The following is a 23,641-nucleotide window of genomic DNA, read 5'->3' on the forward strand; positions in this document are numbered from 1 at the left end:
AGAAAAGAGACTGATCAATAAATAACATCTTTTTATTGAACACGCCCGTCTCTTCCTTTTCTCTACAATCTGATGAGACTAAGAATGCACGTACTGACTGAGTAAAATAAATTGCCTTTTGTTCACACGACTCTCGAGATATACTCTTGATTAGGGGAGAGCAAAGTTGTCATGTTCTATGGTTGTCAGAAACTAAATCCCTTCTTGTCTAATCAGGGAAGTTAAGTCCTTCCTGAACATTCGAGAAAGTTTCTAGTGAACTCTGAGCTAGCTGGCAAACCCAAAACTTTAAGTCTAGTATCGACAGTAGTAGACCTAGTTAACGTCTGGTCTAGGCCTTTACTGCTGTAGGTATTATTCCAATGCGCAGAGCCTATTGGGATGATAGGAACTACACTACAAGACAGGGCGAAGCAAAAGGATACACTATTCGTTGAACAGATTTCACAGGTATTTAGTGAATGTTAACACTCCTAGGTAAAAGCTAAGCATGGTTACTATTCCAAGATGGCTGCACAGTGAGTAGAAGAGGAAAGTCGTAACTTTGTTTCTCTAGCCCCAAGCCCACAGAGGGGAATCCTACCTTTCTTTTTTCTGCTCCTGCCAATTGGAGCACATAGATGCTTATCGAAGCCAGACAATTCCAAGATGGCTGCACCATAAGTAGAACAGGCAAGACCTATCTTAGTTTCTCTGGCTCCAAGCAATTTGGACTTTAAACAAAAGTCCTTAGTCTAGTGCTGGGAAAAAAGACCGAGAGTTTGTAGACCTCAAATAGCCCATAAACCTTGAAGGAAATGCAAGTAACACAAAGAATCAGCCAGGGAGCTAAATGCAAAATGCAGGGGGAGAAGTAAACTGGAATGAAAAAAAGGGCTCCTCCCTGCATGCTGGTCTGCAGCCAAACAGCAATGGTCCGCGGTCTCCTCAGGAGTTGCACTGGTGCTCACAACATGTAGGGAGAGGAAAGCTTGCACCCTCCAGCTCATCCTCACTGCAGCCACACTGAGGAGGGCGACCAAGTCAGACATGTCAAACGCATCGCCCCACCTCATAAATAAGCCTATGTCATTCCCCAGGACATCAGGGTTCCCATAGCCACCCAGAGCGGGCAGCACATTTAAGAGAGGGCAGCGTGTCCAATAGCAGCGCTCTGCTCACTTCACAAGGTCCGATCCCCAGGTACCGGAGCACAGCCACAAGCTCCACCAGGGGATAGCCCTCTCAGCACCAGTAAGTGCACTTTACCAGCACTCCTCAGCACTGCACAGTAGTGCGGCGTGATCGCAGGCCCGACCCCCAGAGGCTGGAGCATATTCGAAAACTCTGCCATGGGTAGCCCTCTTGGCACCAACATGGGCACTCCACCAGCACTCCTCAGCACCACACAGCGTGCAGCACAATTGTAGGCCACTGGCTCTCCTCCACACCACCCCAGTGCAGCGCGACCATGGTGAACCAGGGGGAGCAGAGATCACCGACTGAACCAGCCCGTTCGGGCTCACTGCGACGTCCGAACAAGGTCTCAGCAACAACAAGCCAGAATCACCATCGGCTTCAGATCACGAATGGTGTGACCTGTCCCATGTCCCAGGACATCCTGAGGATCACCTTCACAGCCAGCGCACAGCAACCAGATCCACCTCAGCATACCAGGCCCTCTGATGTGGTCTTGTCAGCGCTGCCGCTGGAAAACCAGGTGAGCACCGCTAAAACCAGCCACTGACAAAGAGGGATAGGGGGATTATGTAAACAAAGCAAATTGTCTAGTGAATGGCAGGGACTGTAACAGATTATAAACGAGTAAATTACGAACTCATAATCCCCAATCAGGAGCTCCATTTTTAAGTCCCACTTGGTGGCCATCTTGCTGAGATTATAATATTGAGGTAAGCATTGCTCTAATAATGTTTGGGATATTGCAGCAAGATGAGGACAATCTTATGCAGCAGGCAAACTGTTGTTACCTGATCTTTTATGTAATCTTACTAGCGTGAAGAGAAATTTGTAAACCTTTGAACCAAGTTATGGTCCCTATCCTGCACTCCTGGAAAAGAGCGGTGGCCTATTATAAAGGCTTGAACAGAAGAAGTAGTAGGAATGGAAATTATGGGTTTTGGGGTAAATTAACTTTGTGACTGGACTTTTTCATCCAATGGTTATTACATTTCAAGCCAGTAAGGCTAGGGAGGTTGTGACTTCTCAATATAACCCAGAAACCCTGACTGAATTGGAGCCCAATATTTAGCACCCAGGAAGGGCGAAGTTGGTTGGTGCGTATTAGCATTGGTGGTGATATGAGGACAGAAAAAAACATGCACATCATCACTGGTACAGCACTTGTGTTGATCAGTAATATGTGTGCTCTGCATTAGCTTTTTTGCTGACTGGGTGAATAGAAAGAGGCCAACAGTTCACATGTCCCCATCTAAAACAGGCAAACAGTTCATATGTCCCCATCTAAAATTGTATCTGCTGGTATGAGCAGGAGCTGGTTCTAATAATGATTGGGGAATCCTCCTATGTAGAGACTGACATGAGGGTAATTTGTTGCTCAGCTAATATGAAATCCAGCCTAGGCTGACAGTGCCACAGATATAGTATACAGATCTCTGAAAAGGATACTAGCTGGTACAAAGAACAGTTGCTGAACTGATAATTGGGAGTCTATATGAGAGAACAAATAAGTGGACAGCAAGTGCTTGGCTGCAGGAAATCAAGCTGGCTAAGCGTGTTTTGAAATACTGTTTCCATATTTCTAAACATGACAAGCTGATGTGATGAGACTGAATATCCACTGTGACAGAAAGAAACAAAATGGACAGGAAGTTTGTGCTCTGCCAATAGTGCATGGTGGCTGCTCCCTTTTTGCCCCTGCAGAGGTTACTGACTTCTGTAATCAATGGCAGATATCTTCAGGTGCATAGGCCTAAGAGGAATAGAGACTGACTGAGAAGTAACTGTTATTTGCCTGGCAACGTGAGGCTGCTTCTCTGAATGAGGGAAAGGACCAGCTCATTTTTAAGAGGATACCTCCAGTTGTGCATGCCAGCAAATCTTTTGATGGATTCCTTCAGATTTAGCTGCTTGACCTCATTAGGGTCACAAGCCATCATTAAACTACTGAGTCTTTTGTCTCAACATGTATTGCTCAAATCATTTTTACCCTTTTCATACAGGAGAAGAATCTCTCATTTTTGGCAGCAGTAATAGGTAAGAACCTGATTTAAAAGATCCAGTACATTATTTTCTGAAAGGTACAATTTTGCAGTTTCCAGTTCAGATTGTAGAATACTTTGGTATACTGCAGCCTCTGGATATTTGTCAAAAATTACTAGTGCAGAGGAAAAGTCCAAAGGATTTTCAGCTTTTGGATTGTACATTCTGACAGCCGACATGAGACCCATGTTGTTTGTAAATCGAGCATCAAAATCATTTACAAATCTATCCTAAGTAGTGAAATAAACTTCCTCCTTTAAGTGCTCAGACAGTGGAGTTTGACTTTTTGAGACATCAAAATGGCTGGCTCTTTTCTCTACAGAGCTACTGACAAAATAATCTGTCAGTTTGTTACTCAATTTATGCTGTCTCAAAGGTAGAGCTCTTGGATTGGATTTTTCTTGAATCTCAATTCCCCACTGCTCTGCTAAGTCCTTGGCCTCACTTAACAATTCGGTCCACTGACTGTCATGATGGAATTTCACGAAATCAATCCTCATTGAACTGATCAGGTCACAGGCACTATGCAAGGCAAAGTCTTTTATCTGTAGTAGTTCAGATAGATTGCGAATCTTTCAGAGAAAGAGTTCCATACACTGCAATGTAAGTGAGAAACCATAGTTTTCAATGCCCTTAAGAATTAATTTGGCTTCTGAACTAGCCTCCTTGTCATGATGTTGTGATTCTATTAAATAGAGACCAACTTTAACAGACTCAAATCGTATCTGTACTTTTCTAACACAGGTGTACCAGTAAAACATCAACTGATTGCAATGTTGAAAAGAAATGTTTTACTGGTTGTATGTTAGTTACTGTTTGCACTCACACAAGGTTTAGGCGATGGGCGTGGCAGTGTATATAAATCGCTTGTGATGCGATCTCTCTTATTTTTGCTTAGACACCATTAACACAGCCACTCATAATGGATGCTCCGTCGTAGCACTGTGCAGGGCATTTCTTCCAGTCAAGTCGAGCTTTCTGTACTGCTTCAACAATAGCTGCAGCAAGGCTGGAGCCATTAAACTTCTCAATATGGTAACACCCTAGTGCATTCTCCTGAACATTCCCATCACCATCAACAAAGTGGATAATAAAACTCAACTACTCTTTATGTGAAATATCTTTGGTTTCATGAACTACCCCTCAAATTATTTTGTCACTTTTTTGACAATACACTTATGGACGAGCTTTGCCACCACTTGTATCATGTCATTTTGGTAATCAGGAGAGGTTACTGCCCATACCTTCTGGGCATTTTCCTCTTTTAACCTCTCATCTTGATAAGAAATCGTCTCTAACAATTCAATGGAATTTCCCCTATTGTAAGAATGTTCAGTTTCATCCGTGGCATGGAATGCAAGCCTATGACGTCTTAAAAAACATACTACTTTAAGCAGATGCGCCACATATTGTCTATTCTTTTCAATTTCCTGCTTTGCACCTCCGACTGTCACGGAAATAACAGACTGCTGACGGTTTATAGGCTGCTGTAATCTTTTGAAGTTGGTCCAAGAAATAACTGATGATTTATGCTTCTCTGACTGGGAAAATTTGGAGAAAGAACAGGTAAGCTGTTCCCACTTACTGCAGTTAATATCAATGAATGCAGCATTGCCAGGTTAACATCCTCCTCTTCCGACAGAAAAAGCACTAAAATGCCTGCATGCAAAACAATAAAAAGCACCTTCAAGGACTGAATACTCTACTCAGGATGGGTTTTGCAATCACCATTAAACCTACTGAAAGCAGTTGAGGGGAATATTTGAAGTTTTTGTTGCACTGGGTTTGTATAATGATTCATTGACAAGTCGTCTGCTAAGAATTCAGTGCTGGTGAGATTCTGAAGTTGATATCTGACTAGTTTCTTTGATTCGAGGTACCTCAATTATGTAACACCCAAAGAGCTAACTGTATTGCCATCACAGGATGGTGAACAGTCTGCACGGCCATCCAGGGAAGAACTCTTGTCTAAGCTGCCAGTTTAAGGAAATGAATCTTCAACCTCACTGTGAAATGAACACTCAACACTACTAGCATGTGAAGAAATATCAGTAATGTCAACAATGTTAGAACTATCATCAGCAGATGATGTTTCAGGAAGCTAATACGAATGTTAGCATATGCGTTCACTTCTAAAACAGAGCAGAACCAGACTATTCTTTTGTTTTCTTGTCTTCATTAGACCCTGTAGGAGGGTCTTCGGTACTTCTTTTTTAGTGAACAAATTCAATTCTTATCTTGTTTCGGATCTTTTGGGTTTTTGTATTAGGGAAATACATGTATCTTGGTTCCTCAGTCTGCTGTCGAACTCAGCAATCTCACTGCTAACATATCACATATTCAGAACAAGCATTGACATAGCCGATATGTCTCACCTTTTGGATCTTATAAGTGTTTAGTCAGAGCATTTGGCTTTGTCAGTGTATTTAAGCTATGTTGTAGAGTAGTATGGCTGTTGTGCAGCATGTTGCAAAGTTATAATAAAAAGCGTTATACGCATTTTTGTTACCTTATATATAATTATAGCAGAAAACGTATAAATCACCATGTATTATTAATATGGTGCAGGTCCGGAAATGGTACTCCTTATCCTGAACAAACAGGAATCAAAATGATATGCGTGATAGTATCAGGGCATGCAATGCAGCAGTTTAGGGAATAAGAACACCTGACTCATAATGCATATATCGCCTTAAAAACACAGGACATAGCGCTCTTGCGCCTCTATTATACCCTTTGCGGTACCCTATATGCCTCTTTGCGCCTCCTACACAGACTGTAGTAGTTATTGAGTCCCAAAATGATGACGCGGGGCCTTCATCGAGGACTCACCAGTCATGTATCCACAAGACCTAGTGGCTCAAGTACCCCCGGGCCTGGCCTATAGAGGCATGGCCACAGCACAGTGGGGGGTGGGCACAGACACTGAACATCCCGAGGGGCAAGTTAGCCACATGCAGCTGCACTCAAGTGCGCACAGCAGCTGCAGGAGTTGCAGGAATAATGGTTGGATAGAGTACGTGGAAGACCTCCCGTGATCTCTCCTAGTTGACCACTAAAAATACAAGGTCACCTGATGTCTCCCAAAAGGTGAGGTGCACCGCGTACTGCCTTGGGGACCACTCAGGGGCAAAAGGAGTTAATTGAAGGTTCACCGCTGCGGCCGCGTGCTGAAACATTAAAGCAGTTGCCTTATTTGCACACCAACATCGCACCATGCAGGGCAGGAAGGAGGTGGTAGGTGCATATACTTGGACAAATGAGGGCAGGGAGGCAGGGGGGAGGGGAAGCCAGCTAACTGTTCAGGACAAGTGCAAAGGGCAGTGGAAGAACAATAGCCACACAGGGTTGGATGTGGTAGTAGGGGTATGGACGCGGACAATAGAGAGCAAGGAGGAGGGTGTTAGGGGCAGCAAGCTTGGATGGGGAGAGCGCACAACGGACAATGCCATGTCAGACCCTGCTTCCACCCCCCTTACTTCACATTACAAAAACCCTAGAAATTCAATGAAAAAACCAAAGGTTAAAGTGACATTATAGTTAGGAATTGCAAGAATATCTAACTTTACATTAACAAAACCTTAGAAATTCAATGCAAAAAATAAAGATGAAAGGGATATTATAGGTGGGTGACAATGTCATGTAAAACATACCATTTGAAACTAACAAAACCACTGAAATTCACCCTAAAGTAACTATTACTTGCACCCTTGCCAAGCACTTCGTTTGCCCTATTTGCATATTAAATCACTCATGACATTCATTGACTACATTTATAACATCCCATGTCACACTTGAAATTCATCATACTCCTATCTGTGACATACACATCGTGGACTCGTAAAAATATAATATCTACTCTCTATGGAGAGTCCTATTCTAGAGGTAGAGTTGACAGTTCTGAGCTTATACATATGATGTGGATGTGCCAGGGCATTTGAAACTACTGGACAGCAATATTTGGTATGCTGTGCGTGACCCACTGGGCGAAATCCAGAGAACTTTCATATTTATAGATCTGGTACTACTGATGGCAAAACAGTGGCTGGTTATGAGATGGAAAGTTAACGAGGTGTCTGCAGTTAGGAAGCGGCGATTTGAAGTACTGACATGGGCAGAACGTATGGCTTTGCGAATTGACAGGAGAAGGGCAAGGTACATCGCATGAGGGACTAGGAAACTTTACTTTTGGAATTTTACAGCAGTGGGAATGATAAAGGCAGTACTACACAACAACCAAAAAGATGAGCCTGAATATATGGATGTGAAACTACACTAAAGGTGTGAATGTTCCTGGTATCACCTTAGGAGACGTGTGACCAAAGACTTTGACCCCCCCCCCCACCCATTGAGGGCTCTTACATAATATAAGGATGTTAGAAATATATCACCACATGCTTGTGAAGCAGAATCATATCCTGGATAAAAGCATGGCTCATGGGATTTGTTTGCCTAGTTGTTTACTGAAACAAAACAAGCTTTTATCTTCTATTACAGCTTATGGAACTACCGATTGAAGGTAATCAATGTAAAGCAAAGCAATACACAAATGTTTTTTTCTGAAAACCAATAAATCGATGTTTAAAAAATGCAGGAAGCGAGACGAGAAAGGCAGCACTGAAACACAGGGAAACAAATGAGAGACTGGTACAAGAGAGAATCCCATGTGTCTTCTATGTGAACTCCCTGTATTCGGGCTATATGCTCCTGGTGGTGCCCAAGCATGCTTGCTCCATTCGACTATGTGCTCACAATCATGCTAAACACATACATCTTGCATCAGATGTGGAAGATTCCAGTTATAACAAACTGTGCCGATTTTACTGGAGAGAAGCAGTAAGCAGCCTTCTCACAGGGGATCCACTGCCATCAACTAAAACCATAACTGGTGCTTTCATAGAACGTGGTAGCCAGGGACCTGCGCGGACAGACAGTCACTGAGTAAAGCATTCAGAATCCCAAGTCCGCACGCACCGAAGAGACATTTGTGGCAGCATGGCATGTAATCTTGGCTTTTAGAGCACCGTGGGCTCATGGCTGGGCAATAATTTTTGCCAGGGCTGTCATTAGTAGCGCTTTCGCACCCGTTACACGATTGATGGCCCTGTGACCCACTGCACTAGTGGCAATAGTGCACCACTATCCTAGGGTGGCTGACAATAAATAGCTTGGGGTTACAAGCAAGGTGGCAGAGGTAACAATTGGTGGCTTAGAGGTCACAGTAGCAACCCCTGGCGACCCCTACTTGATGTCCATGAGAAAAGTGTGCAACAGGTATCATGTTAAAATATGATAAGATGTTTGAGAACTCCCAAAATTATATTTCTTTAACATGCAGAAGCGTTTCATTTACAACCGAATATTTAGGAAGTATTTTTTACATGTAAGAGTTTTTAAACGCAACCTGAGAAACATTCTTGTCCGTGCCCTGATGACAATGCTATTACTGAACTAAGAGGTAACTCAGTTGTGATGAAACCATATAGAGTATTTAAGTGAGACACAAGAGAGAGATTTGTATAGCACACATCCTGAACTCACATATTTGAAGATTCTCTTGTAAGTGATTCTGAAGGGGAATCTGAAATACATTATTTACTAAGCAACACACAATGTGATCAAGCAGCGAAGCAGGTATTGATCTCATATTTTCCATTTTCACACTGTGCAATTCATCCACTTGCTATGTATATCTCTCATGAATGACTAACTAATACTTTATCGTGGAGGATGAGATGTGAGTGGGGTGACAGGAAGAATCCATATTTTATTTTTGGCATCTTTACATAGTGCAAATTGTTAAAGATTTGTTTCAGTTTACGGCAATGCACTACATTGTTCCCCAAAAAGAAACGTCACGAGTAGCAAATGCTCTTAACCGGAGCACTCTTTCACGATGAGGACATTGCTGGAAAAGGATGAGTGTATGCACGAGCAAAGCTAAAGCTGCATCCTTTTTAGGACTCGCCTACGCAGCAGCAATGCGCTGCATAGGCAAAAAGACCTTTTGCAATTGCTTTGGCTTTGCAGACAAAAATGTGCATGCGTTCCATTGCCCTCAATGGCAACGCGTGCACGTGTGGCGATTCACTTGCGGGAGCACGCAGCACCATATGGAAGCAATTATCGCTGCTGGTGCTGCTCGCTCTCGCAAGTGAAATGCTTTGACTCGCCACCTCCTCTCGCCCCTCCCCCTGCCTCCTCCATTTAGCGCGAGGAACGCAGTTGTTTTTTAACTGGCAAGACCTGCATTTTTCTGTCTGGGTTGGTACAAAAAGTAGGGAAATCGCCTAAAGCTGGTATTTTTCCATCATATCTTTTCACGCTTTAAAATACCAGATAGAAGCCGGAAGCACTTTAAAATGTGAAATAGAGCTGCCTTAATGATCCGTGAGTAGCACAATTTCTGGATTCTTCTGCTCGCGGCGAATAAGTCATTCCACCTGTGAAGGTAGAGCCCTTTTTGCCGGAAAGTACAAGGAGTGCCAGATTACATTGCGGTCGACGAAGTGGCACACTTTTGTGCTTTTGCATTGAAGGGGAGCCGAGAATAACTCGATTCCTTAAAACGGGCAAACAGGTGTACTATTAGCAACATTACATCAGAGCAGTAATTCCTGAGTTTTGGACGCCATATATTATTCTTAGTCGGACGGGGCTGTGTAGGTGAAATTTCCAAAGCACATGGAAAAGCAGCTAGAATTAATAGCTGAATAAACATGTGTAAAGCACGCCAGAAAATATGCAGCAAGCAGCGGGTGCATCTAGCTAGAAAACGTTGCTTGCTGTACTGGCTGCTGCTTCTGCTCGGGTGTGTGTGCAACTCTAAACATTTACAGGTAGACCCTTTCCATGCTCTGCAGCCTGCACGTTTCTGGGCTGCAGTTCTCACGCCGGGTTTGCAGAACTGCACAAGTAAAGGTTTCATGTGAAAGGCAGGCATGTTATTCTTACATTCTAAAGCTCATTAGCTGCAGGCGCCGGTGTATCTCTCCATCTCCAAGTTCAGGTTTCCTTGCAGTGTTTAACAGGCAGTTAAAAACTGACTTGAAAAAGCAGCAATGTTCTTTTGTGAAACATTCTAAATAGACACTTTTAAGAATGAATCTGCACCATAACATTAACAGTTACATGCAATGTAAACTATAGCAAACTTACTGTGTAGTCTCCTTAGAGCACCCACCTCCTAGAGAGAGTTTCTTCTTCAGATAAAATCCACTTGAAGAAGAGCACAACATGCACAGGAGGCGCCAGGAGTGTTATTTGAGGTTGTAGACCCTAACATGCCAGTGTTTTTTGACTGAACTGAGATTTACATCATGTAATCTCGGGGACAGCCTCAAATCTCATTTTAGGGCTGAGGGACCCTCCCTTTGGAAACTGACATCCAATTAGCAGGTCAGGGAGTTTCACAGATGGTGAGATGGCAACAACAAGGCATGCTCTCAGGTGTCTGCAAGCACACACGGCAGAGGAAAAAGCTGAATTAATGCACACGTTGAACATCCAGACCAGAGAACGAATGGTTAAACTAACACAGGTCTAGGACATGCGGGCAGCAGTGCTCCTGCAGTGCTAGTTAACTCCCTGGCAAAGCACTGCAGCTCAGAATTACCAGAGCTAATTTTAGCATAGTAGACCATGTGAGATGAAAATATAACACTAATCCGTGCTAAAAATGAGATCATTCATTTTCTTGTTTTAAAATATTTCGAAATGTATTCATTTTACTTGGAAAGGAGCATGTGGTATGATGAGAAATTATTTGGCAGCGTTTTATCCCCTGATATGCTGGTCAATGTTTATGTGGAATGGTCTACGAAGTGCATGTTTTTTTAAATAAATTGATCCCCACTGATGGCACGGTATTTAGAACAAGCATTTGCAATGCAATAGGTCTCGCATTAGCAAAGTTTGTAGTTGTTGGTATTGTAATGACATCGTTTTTTATATATTTGTTTTTAAAAGCATCAGTGGTGCATTATTTATTCTAGTTTTATGTAGCACTATGTTCCAACGTTTTAGACATCGCAGCGCTAAAAGTACCAGCTGTTACAGAAAACGTCATGTTGCTTTAGTAACTGGGTTTTAATATTGTAATGAATAAACGTGTGTATTGTAGAAAAAAAGGCTGCCCTTTGAAATAACAATGCGTTTTATTTTTGTTTTCTTTTTAAAAACGTAAATAAAAGGCATTGTAAGTTACAATGCCAATAGCTTAAACTCTAGTTGCAGCGAGACCTATGGCATTGCAAATGATTGTTTTCAGTGTGTAGCTACACATATAGCATTGTTGACCATAAAGACCTAATCGTTTGACACAATTTATTGGCAGGTCCATTGAAGAGATTTTCATTACCCTTTTCCCCCCTTTAAGAGTTGGAAACCTTTGCTGCAACTAGGGCCAATGTGAGACTGATTGCTGTTGGTGGTTGTCTCATCTGGCAATAGCCAAGAGCCAACCCTGGAGATTAACGTTGTTGATTACTGTTCCTAAGAGCACCAGTATTGGCCCATGAATTGAGACCCCTTTCCACCACCCCTTGTTAGATGTGGGCTACAGACCTCCTTTAGCTGTTGTCAGCCTCACACATTAAAAACACAAATCATAAAACCAAATCTATTCGTACTTGCATGGAGGGGGTTTGGGTCAGCCCTCTTCATCCGCAGCATAAACAAGGGGCACTACTTCAACATTGACTCTCATGCACTGTGAATGACAACATTTGAACTGCTAACATGTGCTAACCTGCCTAAAAATAGGTGCACTTCAATGCCAGTGTTGGTGGGCCAGGACTTTAATTTACCAATCCTTTTTTTCTTTACATTCCTCATCTTTTATTATTTTCAACCATCCTTTGGGGTTTAAAACTGTGTATTCAGTTTGCAATAATTTAAAACCTAAAATACATTTTCTGCACACCAATAAGAATTATATTTTCCAGTGAGGAGGATTAAAAGAAATTAAAGAAAACAAGTTTATATAGCTGTTCTACACCTGCCTGCTGGAACGTCCTGCAATGTTCTGTTAAAGTTATATGTGATGTTTAATTTTAAATTGTTATTGCAAGCACACAACTGTCGCATTTAAGCACTGGTATTTTTTATTTTATTTTTTGTGACATATACTTGCAAAAAATTCTAAAGAGTAATTTAATCATCTCACCAACTGTCCAAGTGTCTTGCCAATGCTTGCTCTTGATGCGACTAGGCAATTAAGGCTTTCTTACTGCCGTTGTCCTCCATTTAAATGTATTTGAAAATGTTTTGACTCTTTTGCCTGGTCGAATACTGAAACTTCATCTGCTTACCTGCGCTTGTCGTGGCCTCAGTAAAATGTCAGCAGGAAACAAATCAACAAAATAAATAATTAGAGGGGTGATATGCCTCATAGCTCAGCATCAGTTATAACTCCCAGCTTCCCCGAGGATCACAATTTGTGACTTTCAGACAGAATTTGTTCGCCGTGCCTCCCTTCGCCGCCCAAATTGCTTTGCTTTCCAAACCGGCTAACTAAAACTCCAGTACTTTGCTGCGTATTACAATCTTTCTCTGAATAGCAAACTCTTTTGTTTTGATGACGTACTTTTCCGCTTTAAATGAACGTTTGATAGTAGGACACCTCGTGGCTCCTCCGTCTTGTCGAATATCTTGCCCGATACTTGCTCTGCCAGCAGGCATGCCCCGGCGCGGGACTTGGCATCACAGGTGTTTTGAGCCTAGCCAACCTCCGTAGAGGGCAGGATACTTCCCGGATCTTAGTTACACGTTGTGCATCTGTTTCTGCTCAGCATAGAGCCACGCTCTCTGGTGCATTGCATACCTTCCATGAAGCACATTGTGCTGTTTGCCCCGCCCCCTTTCCCTCTCTAGTTTTGAATGGGAAACAGGCCTTTTTTAGGGCTCGCCTGCTGATGCGCTTGCGCATAGCTGGCGAGCTCTTTTGTGGCTTAACGAGAGTTTAATCACTGGCCATTTGATGCGGTGCACGTGAGCGTGTGCACAATGCCACCAGCCTCCCTCCCACAAGCTTCCCCCAGGCCGTGTCTGCATTTGTCCTCCCCTAATTATTCACGTGCGCTCGCCTTTCTGTAGTGCCTCGCTTTCCCCATATGCTTGAAGGCAATCTGCTTCCCCGCACCCCTGGTGTTTCTGGCTTTTCTGGCTTGTCTATTTGATTAAGCACTCTGTGATAGTGGATACGTTTTCCAGCTGTCTCCTTTGTGTTCTTGTCTTCATCCTGTGCTTCATGTTGCTCTATGGAACTATGCATGTTTGCTACTTTTTAAGTTTCAAACTTTATGCCTCAAAGACTCGTTTTAACTAGTGTTACCGTACTTTTATTTGAATATAACACACTTTTATCATTTCAGGGGGCTTTCTGTAACTTTACATGGCTGTGAGCATTTGCAGGCGTATTTTCACTCAGCGTCCTACTTTGCCTAATACTTTCTAACTAGTAAGCTTTCTTTCTGCGTGCATTTCAAGCATGGTGGCAAGTTGCATAATTTTATCTTGAAACAATGAGTGTGGGATGCAACTGATGCACCCACCACACAGCTCCACCGAGGCACCCACCACACAGCTCCACAGATGCACCCACCACACAGCTCCACAGATGCACCCACCACACAGCTCCACAGATGCACCCACCACCCAGCTCCACCGATGCACCCACCACACAGCTCCACAGATGCACCCACCACACAGCTCCACAGATGCACCCACCACCCAGCTCTACCGATGCACCCACCACATAGCTCCACTGATGCACCCACCACCCAGCTCCACCGATGCACCCACCACACAGCTCCACTGACACAGCTCCACCGATGCACCCACCACCCAGTTCCACTGATGCAACCACCACACAGCTCCAGCGACACAGCTCCACCGATGCACCCACCACACAGCTCCACTGATGCACCCACCACAGAGCTCCACAGATGCCCTCACCACACAGCTCCACAGAGGCACCCACCACACAGCTCCACCGAGGCACCCACCACACAGTTCCACCGAGGCACCTACCACACAGCTCCACCGAAGCACCCACCACACAGCTCCACCTATGCACCCACCACACAGCTCCACCGAGGCACCCACCACACAGCTCAACAGATGCACCCACCACACAGCTCCACAGAGGCACCCACCACACAGCTCCGCAGATGCACCCACCACACAGCTCCACCAAAGCACCCACCACACAGCTCCACCGATGCACCCACCACGCAGCTTTACCGATGCATCCACCACACAGCTCCGCCGAGGCACCCACCACACAGCTCTACCGATGCACCCACCACACAGCTCTACCGATGCACCCACCACACAGTTCTACCGATGCACCCACCACACAGCTCCACCGATGCACCAAGTAAGCTCCACTGATGCACCCACCACACAGCTCCACCAATGCACCCACTAAGCTCCACCGATGCACCCACCACACAGTTGCACTGATGCACCCACCACACAGCTCCACTGATGCACCCACCACCCAGCTCCACCGATGCACCCCACACACACCTCCACCTACACAGCTCCACCGAAGCACCCACCACCCAGCTCCACCGATGCACCCACCACACAGCTCCACTGACACAGCTCCACCGATGCACCCACCACACAGCTCCACCGATGCACCCACCACACAGCTCCGCCGATGCTCCAACTAAGCTCCACCGATGCACCCACCACACAGCTTCACCGATGCACCCACCACAGAGCTCCACCGAGGCACCCACCACACAGCTCCACCGATGCACCCACCACACAGCTCCACCAATTCACCCACCACACAGCTCCACCGATGCACCCACCACACAGCTCCACCTACACAGCTCCACCGATGCACCCAGCACACAGCTCCACCGATGCACCCAACACACAGCTCCACCGAGGCACCCACCACACAGCTCCACCGATGCACCCACCACACAGCTCCACCGATGCACCCCCCACACACCTCCACCGATGCACCCACCACACAGCTCCACTGACACAGCTCCACCGATGCACCCACCACCCAGCTCCACCGATGCACCCACCACACAGCTCCACTGACACAGCTCCACCGATGCACCCCCCACACAGCTCCACCGATGCACCCACCACACAGCTCCACTGACACAGCTCCACCGATGCACCCACCACACAGCTCCACCAATTCACCCACCACACAGCTCCACCGATGCACCCACCACACAGCTCCACCGACACAGCTCCACCGATGCATCCACCACACAGCTCCACCGATGCACCCACCATACAGCTCCACCAAGGCACCCACCACACAGCTCCACCGAGGCACCCACCACACAGCTCCACAGATGCACCCACCACACAGCTCCACCGATGCACCCACCACACAGCTCCACCGATGCAGCCACCACCAAGCTCCACCGACACAGCTCCACCGATGCACCCACCACTTAGCTCCACCGATGCACCCACCACACAGCTCCACCGAGGCACCCCCATACAGCTCCACCAAGGCACCCACCACACAGCTCCACCGATGCACCCACCACACAGCTCCACCGAGGCACCCACCACACAGCTCCACAGATGCACCCACCACACAGCTCCACAGATGCACCCACCACACAGCTCCACCGAAGCACCCACCACACAGCTCCACCGATGCACCCACCACACAGCTCCGCCGATGTACCCACCACACAGCCCCGCCGAGGCACCCACCACACAGTGCCACCGATGCACCCACCACACAGCTCCACCGATGCTCCAACTAAGCTCCACCAATGCACCCACCACACAGCTCCACCAATGCACCCACTAAGGTCCACCGATACACACTACTTAGCACAACCACAGCATCACTCAGCGCAACCACAGCATCACTCAGCGCAACCACAGCATCATTTAGCGCAACCACAGCATCACTGGTTCAAATATGTTCTTTCAATGTTTCAAGCTGTTTTCAAGCTTTCACACTTTATTACAAATCACAAAAATGTTAATATTTCACTTCTGTTCTTGGATTTTCGTCACAATAAAAAACACTGAACATAATCTTCACAAAAGTTATTTACAAAAGTTTAAGCTATTGCCATTACAAATTAAATAAATTATTTAAGTATTAATTATTTAAAAAAATTAAAAGCCATTGTTATTTGTAATATCAATACATCTAAGTCACGTAAATACAAAACATGTTGCATTACAAATGCTATAGGTGTCACATTTGCGAAAGTTATAACTATTGGAATTGTAAATGACAAAGTTATTAATTTAGCTATTTTTAAAAAATAACACATAAATAAAAAAAATATAATTTATAAGACCAATAGATCAAACTTTTCTAATGCGAGCCCTATTGCATTTCCAATGCTTGTTTCTACTTCCTCCTTTTCATTCCAGTAGGAAGGTTGTGGGCCCGCACTTTCATTACAAAAAATAATAATAGAAAAAAAAGCTTGCCCTTTATCGTCCGGTCCTTGAAAATACTTCATGGAACATTACACTGTATTTAGATGTTACTAAAGCCGAGCAGTGGTCACTGCCCACGCCAAGCGATTGGCAAATACAGACATACATTTAATGCTCAATATGCTGCTATCAAAATGAATCCCACATTTAACATTGACCCAGAACCACACCTGTGTGTGTACAGAGTGGCTCACTGTGAAACAATGGAAAAAACAAGCGCTCGCCATGACGCCGAGTTTTCTCTTTTTCTGCCGTCCCACTGGACAGCCTTGGCCTAATTTCCTACTGGCGTAAAAGGTTTATTATCTTTATGGGGTCAAACAGATGACCCCATAAAGATAATAAACCTTTTACGGCAGAAGGAAGGCAGGTCAGGTCGTCCAAGTGGGACAGCAGAAATAGAGAAAAGTGTACGTCACAGAATGCTCTTTCCCAACAGCTGGCCACTGTTTAGCATAAACGGTGACGCCGGCCAATGAGAAAGTGGGGCGGGGCTTAAAGCCCGCTAGTGAAAGGTACTAAAAAACATAAAATCTTGCGAGCAGTCCACGCCAGCGAGACGTAAAAAGAGCCATACCTGAATTACATCAATTAGTCATGAAGCATTAACGTTGTGCACATTCTTATGCGTTCCTGGAGGATGGCGTGCCACAATTGCCATCAGGCTCGAGAACACGAACAGATAAACTCTGCACACACGGATATGCAAATCTGGCCCTAGAGCTTGTATTCCTGGCACGGTGGCCAACTCTGTGAATGGCAACGATTCGGCGAGCAAATACATGTGCATCGCATGCCCATTGTAACTGGCACTTGAAAGAAAACAATCCTCTTGCAGACCCCAAATTGTCACTGCAGCCTCTTCCTAAGAGATGGCACCCATAAAACAAGATACAAGCAGAAGTTTCAGAAACATATTGGGTGGCACCTGCAACTAAGAGTGGACTTTTTAATGCTGCCAATCATCGGCTGGCAAGGGTTCATCATGCACATCTCGCGAGCCATTAGACAACGTAGGGAATGGCCAATTGCATCAGACAAGGCACACTGTTGCATGGAAGGCTCCCTGGCATAAGTGGGCACACCATTCCACTGTTTTGTAAAACTGCTTTTGAGGCAACCCCTAAAACTTCCTCCCATTGCACTTCATGGCCTAAAAGGTATTCCCGTTAGCCTCAGGTTGGTAAAGTGAGGGAGTGGAGCAACTGGACACGGAGGGGGAGCAAATGGTCATTTCACAAAAAACAACTGCACCTGTCCAGCAAGAGTTTCAGTCTTTGATATAGAGGATCAACTGAAGAAAAAGTATTATGCATTCCGCACCCCTGTGCAGTGCCCTTCAAGTGGTGATGGTTAACTATGGGAGGTGTAACTGAGACGATGCAAACACCTATCAAGCCTCCATAAAGACATACCCTTAGTGTCTGAACTAATAATACGCCATCTTCTTAGTTATTACTTACTTGAAGAAGTAAGCATCAGTGCTTTGATCATGCATTATAACAACATGACTAGTCCGCATATGAGAGTGTTTGATAATGGAGGAACAGCACATTTGCAAGCAATGCAATGGCCAGCCCAGCAGAGGCAAATTCTTAGGTCCATGACTCCTTCCAGAATTGGATGAACCAGATCGGCTTCCCCTAATCCTGGTAGGAAGTGTGTATCTGGTCTGAGAAGTGGACACGGTCAGACACTGCATATCTTTCCCTGTTCTTGCATCACACGGTCTACTTCAGCCAGTGTGGGCCCTGGCTCTGCAAAAGCCCTGAGCTCATCAAACCTCTACCCAATGAATAGAGATTCCGAACTGATTTACTGCAGGACAGTTTCAGGTCACTTTTGAACTTCAGTTTTCCATGTCAAATTTGTGGGCTGCTGGCTGCAGACATGTTGAATGGGCTATTATCACAGAGAACTTAGCTCTTTGTTTTCGGGCCCTAGTGCTGTCGCATTATTGCACATTCAAGTACACGACCTAAGAACTATTCTGAACAAAGTAATTTAAAATCCTCTTTTCCCTATTGAAGCCTTCCAGCTCAAACTAGCTAAACATGTCTATGTTATATGCCCAGAGGAAGCAGGAAGTCTGCCCTGTGAAACTCGTATTAACTGGTCGTACTGATAATGTTTTGAAGAATGGATCTATCCCCTTGTTTCTGCTCTCTAACGGAACATCGTTATTTACAGTCAAGAAAAGAACTACACTGTGCAAGATCTGCTAGCAATATTCAGAAAGAATAGGCAAGTAATCTCTACAACATGAAATAAAATTTCAAGATTTGGGTTGTTCACTGTACTTTCATATTCATAGAGAAACAGTGGACTGATTTTCAACTAGGGATTTTCCTAGTGGAATTTTTTTTCAGATCCTTTTCAACATTGTGATCCCCTGTTAGACCTACTGATGTTTCTCATTGTACTAAAAGTACATTTTCACTTTTGGGACCTTATAGGTATTTAGTTATGTGGCACAATATCCTTGGTACACAACATCAACCGTTGCATGGCTAAACACTTATAAGGTCCCAATGGCGAGACCTATTGGCTATGCCAATGCTTGTTTTGTGTTGTAATTAACCTCTACCTAATGCTGCAAATATTCATACAACCATTAGATTGATGCTTACCACACAGAAACTTAGTACTCTGGCCACTAGTTCAAATAGAGAAGGATGTTTGGAGTGTGTGGTAGCCTGTAGCCCATCTCAACTAATGTTGCTACCCTAGGCAAATAAATGGTGTTGCCCAAAACTTCTGTATTTAGGCATAGTTTCCATGTGGCCCTACGCTCTGGTTTGAACTGCAGCCTTACTCTTTCCTTTCTGTTTTGGGCTACTTACCTCCCTCACTTTTGTCTCACCTTCTTCCTGTTATGTTATGTTATACCACTCTTTTAGAGCGCACGGCTACCCAAAGGGGTGTCCCGGCTACCCAAAGGGGTGTCCTCCAGTCCACGACACCTCCCTTTCCTGACAACACCTTTTAAACTTACACTTATTCCCACCCCTGACCCTCTCTTCCTTGCTGAGGTTGTTATTCCTCTGGTCCTTGCATTGTTTCTTTCACTCTGCGGCAATTGTCAATTGCATAAAAATATGTAGCAAATGTATCAACAAAGAGTGTAAAAAAACATGAGGTCTCTTGCGTCTCAGTGTAAAGAAAGGAGAGACTTGATTGGTTAAGGTCTGATATTGTAAGACCATTAAACAAATAGTACAGGTATGTATATGTTATAGAAGTATTTGAAACTACATATCTTCAAATATGCAATGTGGAATACAAGAACGAGCCATATAGTGTGAGCAATGTTATTTCTTTTGCAGGCCTTGCACTCCTTTCATCTCTTAGCAGAGGGGTACCGACACTACAGCAAATGAACTGACATGTAGCGCATCTGTAAAACTGGCCTCGAGTATATCCAGTGGGTGAAGAGAACCCTAGTCTCAATATCAGGTCCTGAGGGGAGCAGACTGGTGGTATTCAAGAACAGATAGTACAAGAATACTCCTGTGTTTTCTGTGATCCCTCACAGAACAAGTCTTTCTTTTCATATGTTGCCATTTTTTTAATTTGAATTGATTGATTGTTCCCAAAGTCATCCCCTTGGGGTCACAGTTTAGTTACTTTTCAAAAGGTGACTTGGTGGCCAGGGTAATGTTTAGGGGCAGTGCTGCTTCCACAAACATTCAGACAGAGGAACCTTGACAGCCTAGACAAGACTCAGCACACACCCATCATTCACTCATTCATCCACCTTTCCCTTCAATTCCTGTGGTTAAATCAATTGTACAAAGAAATCCACAGTAGCTTTCTTGAGATAGCAGACCCTAATACCACCACAGGATACACGTAGGAGTAGGGAGTCCAACCCCACTTTTTACCCAATAAAGTACTCTCCCTTTCGTGATCTATTTTAAGATGTGTGCACCTGTGATACTATTCGAACATGTACTACTTATAGTATCCGAATTAATGAATATATTTCTATCAGTGTTTATAGCATTAATTTATGTCACAAATGTATTAAGAATTATATTCATTACCTTTGTGTCTTACAAATGACATATACATTCTATAAATTGTGTTAAATCCATGCATTGTCTCTAATTGTTTTACATATACGATAGCTAAACTTCCTGATAAAAAGTATTTAATAGTCGGAATGTACAGAGTAACTTAAAAGAGGTTGTTGGAATGATTTGATTGCAGGCCCACTTGCAGATTGTTGAAATGGTTTCATTGCCGTCCCACTTTCAGAGACACAAAGAAGTGATGTTAAACGTGTTGATGCCACACAAACACAAATAGATGTTTTGCTTATGAAGGCGGATGCGCTTGAGGCCACTCAGGAAATTGATTCTACAACTGTAAGCCTGCTGTGCAGCGCAAGGAGCGCCTGGTAAAGGGCTCCTAATTTGGAATTTTAATTGAATGTTACATTGAAAGCTAATGCGCCTTTTTAACTTTTAAAATCACGTACACGGTAGAGCACCTGGTAAAGGGCTCCTAATTTGGAATTTTAACTGAAAGTTACACTGAAAGCTAATGCACCTTTTTAACTTTTAAATCACATACACGGTAGATCACTTCTCATCCTACCTGTACACTCTGCTCTTTTGCTCGCTGTTGGGTGCCTCCCTGGTCCACCACAGATCGTTTCGTTTGCATGGAGGGAGCGGACACCTGCCACAAGTAACTTAGGGGTATATTATCAAGGGGTTTATCTCCGCTTTTTTGGCTTTAAAAGCCAAGAAAGCGGAGATAAAATTATCTCCCTATTACCAAGCTGTCGCTAACACCAGTTAGTGACAGCTAATAGGAGATAGCGACCATCTTGGGCCCCGCTTTGCATGTCAGTGATATTTATCACTAATGACATGCAAAGTGGGCGTGCCAAGATGTTAGGGACTGGAAACAGTCGCTAACATCGCTATCTCCTATTACCAACTTTTGGAGATATTCGCGCTAAGCGCGAATAACTCCAAAAGCTAACACCTGCCCTGAGCAGTTCTTCACCATGTTATCCAATGGGAGGTGGATAACATGGCTAAGAGCATTTGCTCGATAATGCATGAATATCGCTGACTTTTCAGCGATATTCATGCATTGCGGCCGTTTTTTATCGCATTTGCGATAAACCTTGCTAATAGCAAGGTTTATCTGCGATAAAAATCGCCGATGTGCGGCGATAATTTTTGTCTCTAAACAAGTTAGAGACAAAAATTATCGCTAGTTGTTGGTAATATACCCCTTAGAATCTACTTCCAGCGGACACCAGTTTGGGGAGGTTGGCAGGTCAGCTGCCACCATAAAAACTCATGCAGGGCACGACGCACGGAGCGGGCGCGCCGCTGGCGCACCGAAGGCGCGCCTAAGGCAAGCCCATCTGCGCCCACCGCGCCTAAACGTCGCCAGGAGCCACCCCTGCCGGTTTGCCCTCAGAGCAAACTAATAAGGCAATCCCTCATAAATACTCAAGCCAAGAGTTAGAACGAAGCAGAGATATTTATCTCTCTCGTATACCAACATACAGAGTCTGTACCCCACCAATAATCTCAGAAGAACCTTTCACATGTAGGACCTGCAGATCTCAGAGCGCAGCACCTTCATGGCCCCCAACCAATATAACCATGGCAACCTCGCTCGATCGGGATATCAGGCCACCCCAGGTTAATAGCGAACAGAAAGGCCCCTCGCAACCCATTCTTCAAAAAAACAGAAGCTGGAATTGCTTTCTGGCCAACGTCAGATCCCCACCCAAACATGCAACAAATATTTGGGATCTGTTTTCCTCCACTCTCCATCATATCAGATTTCTGATTGAAACCTGAACCAAGCCTTGCTCCAACCCTGAAATTGCGGTCGCGCTTCCTGAGGGTTACCACATTCAAAGACTGGATAGACCTCACAAGATGGGAGGAGGATTAGCTACCATATACAAAGACCCTATTAAAATCTCCAATATTGATCAACAATGCAGTGACACGATGGAGACCTTAATTTTTAGAGCTGACCTACATCCTCAACTCAGCTGGAAAGGTGCTCTTGTATACCGATCCCATGACTCCTCTCTAATTTTTCCTCTCAACTAATGGAGCTAATAATTTCCTATTACTGGGAGATTTTAATGGGCACTGTGAAAACCTTGCAAACAGAGAAGCTTCCACACCACTGACAGATCTATCCACGCTTGAATTATCTAAAATAAATAATGAATCCACCCACCTGGCTGGACACACGTTATATTTAATTCTAACAAACTCCCCCAATACTATTTATGAAGCCACTAGTCCCCTGACATGGTCAGATCACTCTCTGATCGACTTCCAAATCTGCCTCCCAAAGAAAACAAAGCCCCCAAAACATATCCCGCTAGGAGACACTGACAATTGCATAACCTCACTCTCACAAAGTTCCATGAAGTGTTCACACCTTCCCAGTACTCGGAATCTAACAGCACAGAGAAACGTCAATCTTCCTTAACAGCTAGTATGTTATCCACCATGACCGCCTAGCCTCGCTGAAACTGCAACCAATTTCCACCAAACGTCTCCAGACTCAATGGTATTCCCCCAATCACAGAACTGAAAAAAGCCATTGTAAAAAACTTGAATGGCTCTGGCGCCTCTCCCATAACCCACAAGATAAAGAAAGACTTAAGTATGCACTAGCAACATACCACAAAAACTTGAAATCTGCTCGAAAATCACACATTTCACTCCAAATCAAAAAAGCGGAAAATTCCCTGTGCACACTTTGCCAGGTCCTAAAATTATTCACCAATCCTAGGGCATGTAACACCGAAGAAGCCCTTTCTCAAACTCTATGCGACAACATTGCAAACCACCTCTCTCAGAAAATAGAAAATATATATCAAAAGATCACCTCAGCCACTTACCCCTAGTTAGGCCCTAGCATAGACCCTCCCATGATTACACCCAACGCCTTAACTTTAGAAAGC

The sequence above is a fragment of the Lissotriton helveticus genome, chromosome 4_1, assembly GCF_964261635.1.
Source record: "Lissotriton helveticus chromosome 4_1, aLisHel1.1, whole genome shotgun sequence".
NCBI classification, from domain to species: Eukaryota; Metazoa; Chordata; class Amphibia; order Caudata; family Salamandridae; genus Lissotriton; species Lissotriton helveticus.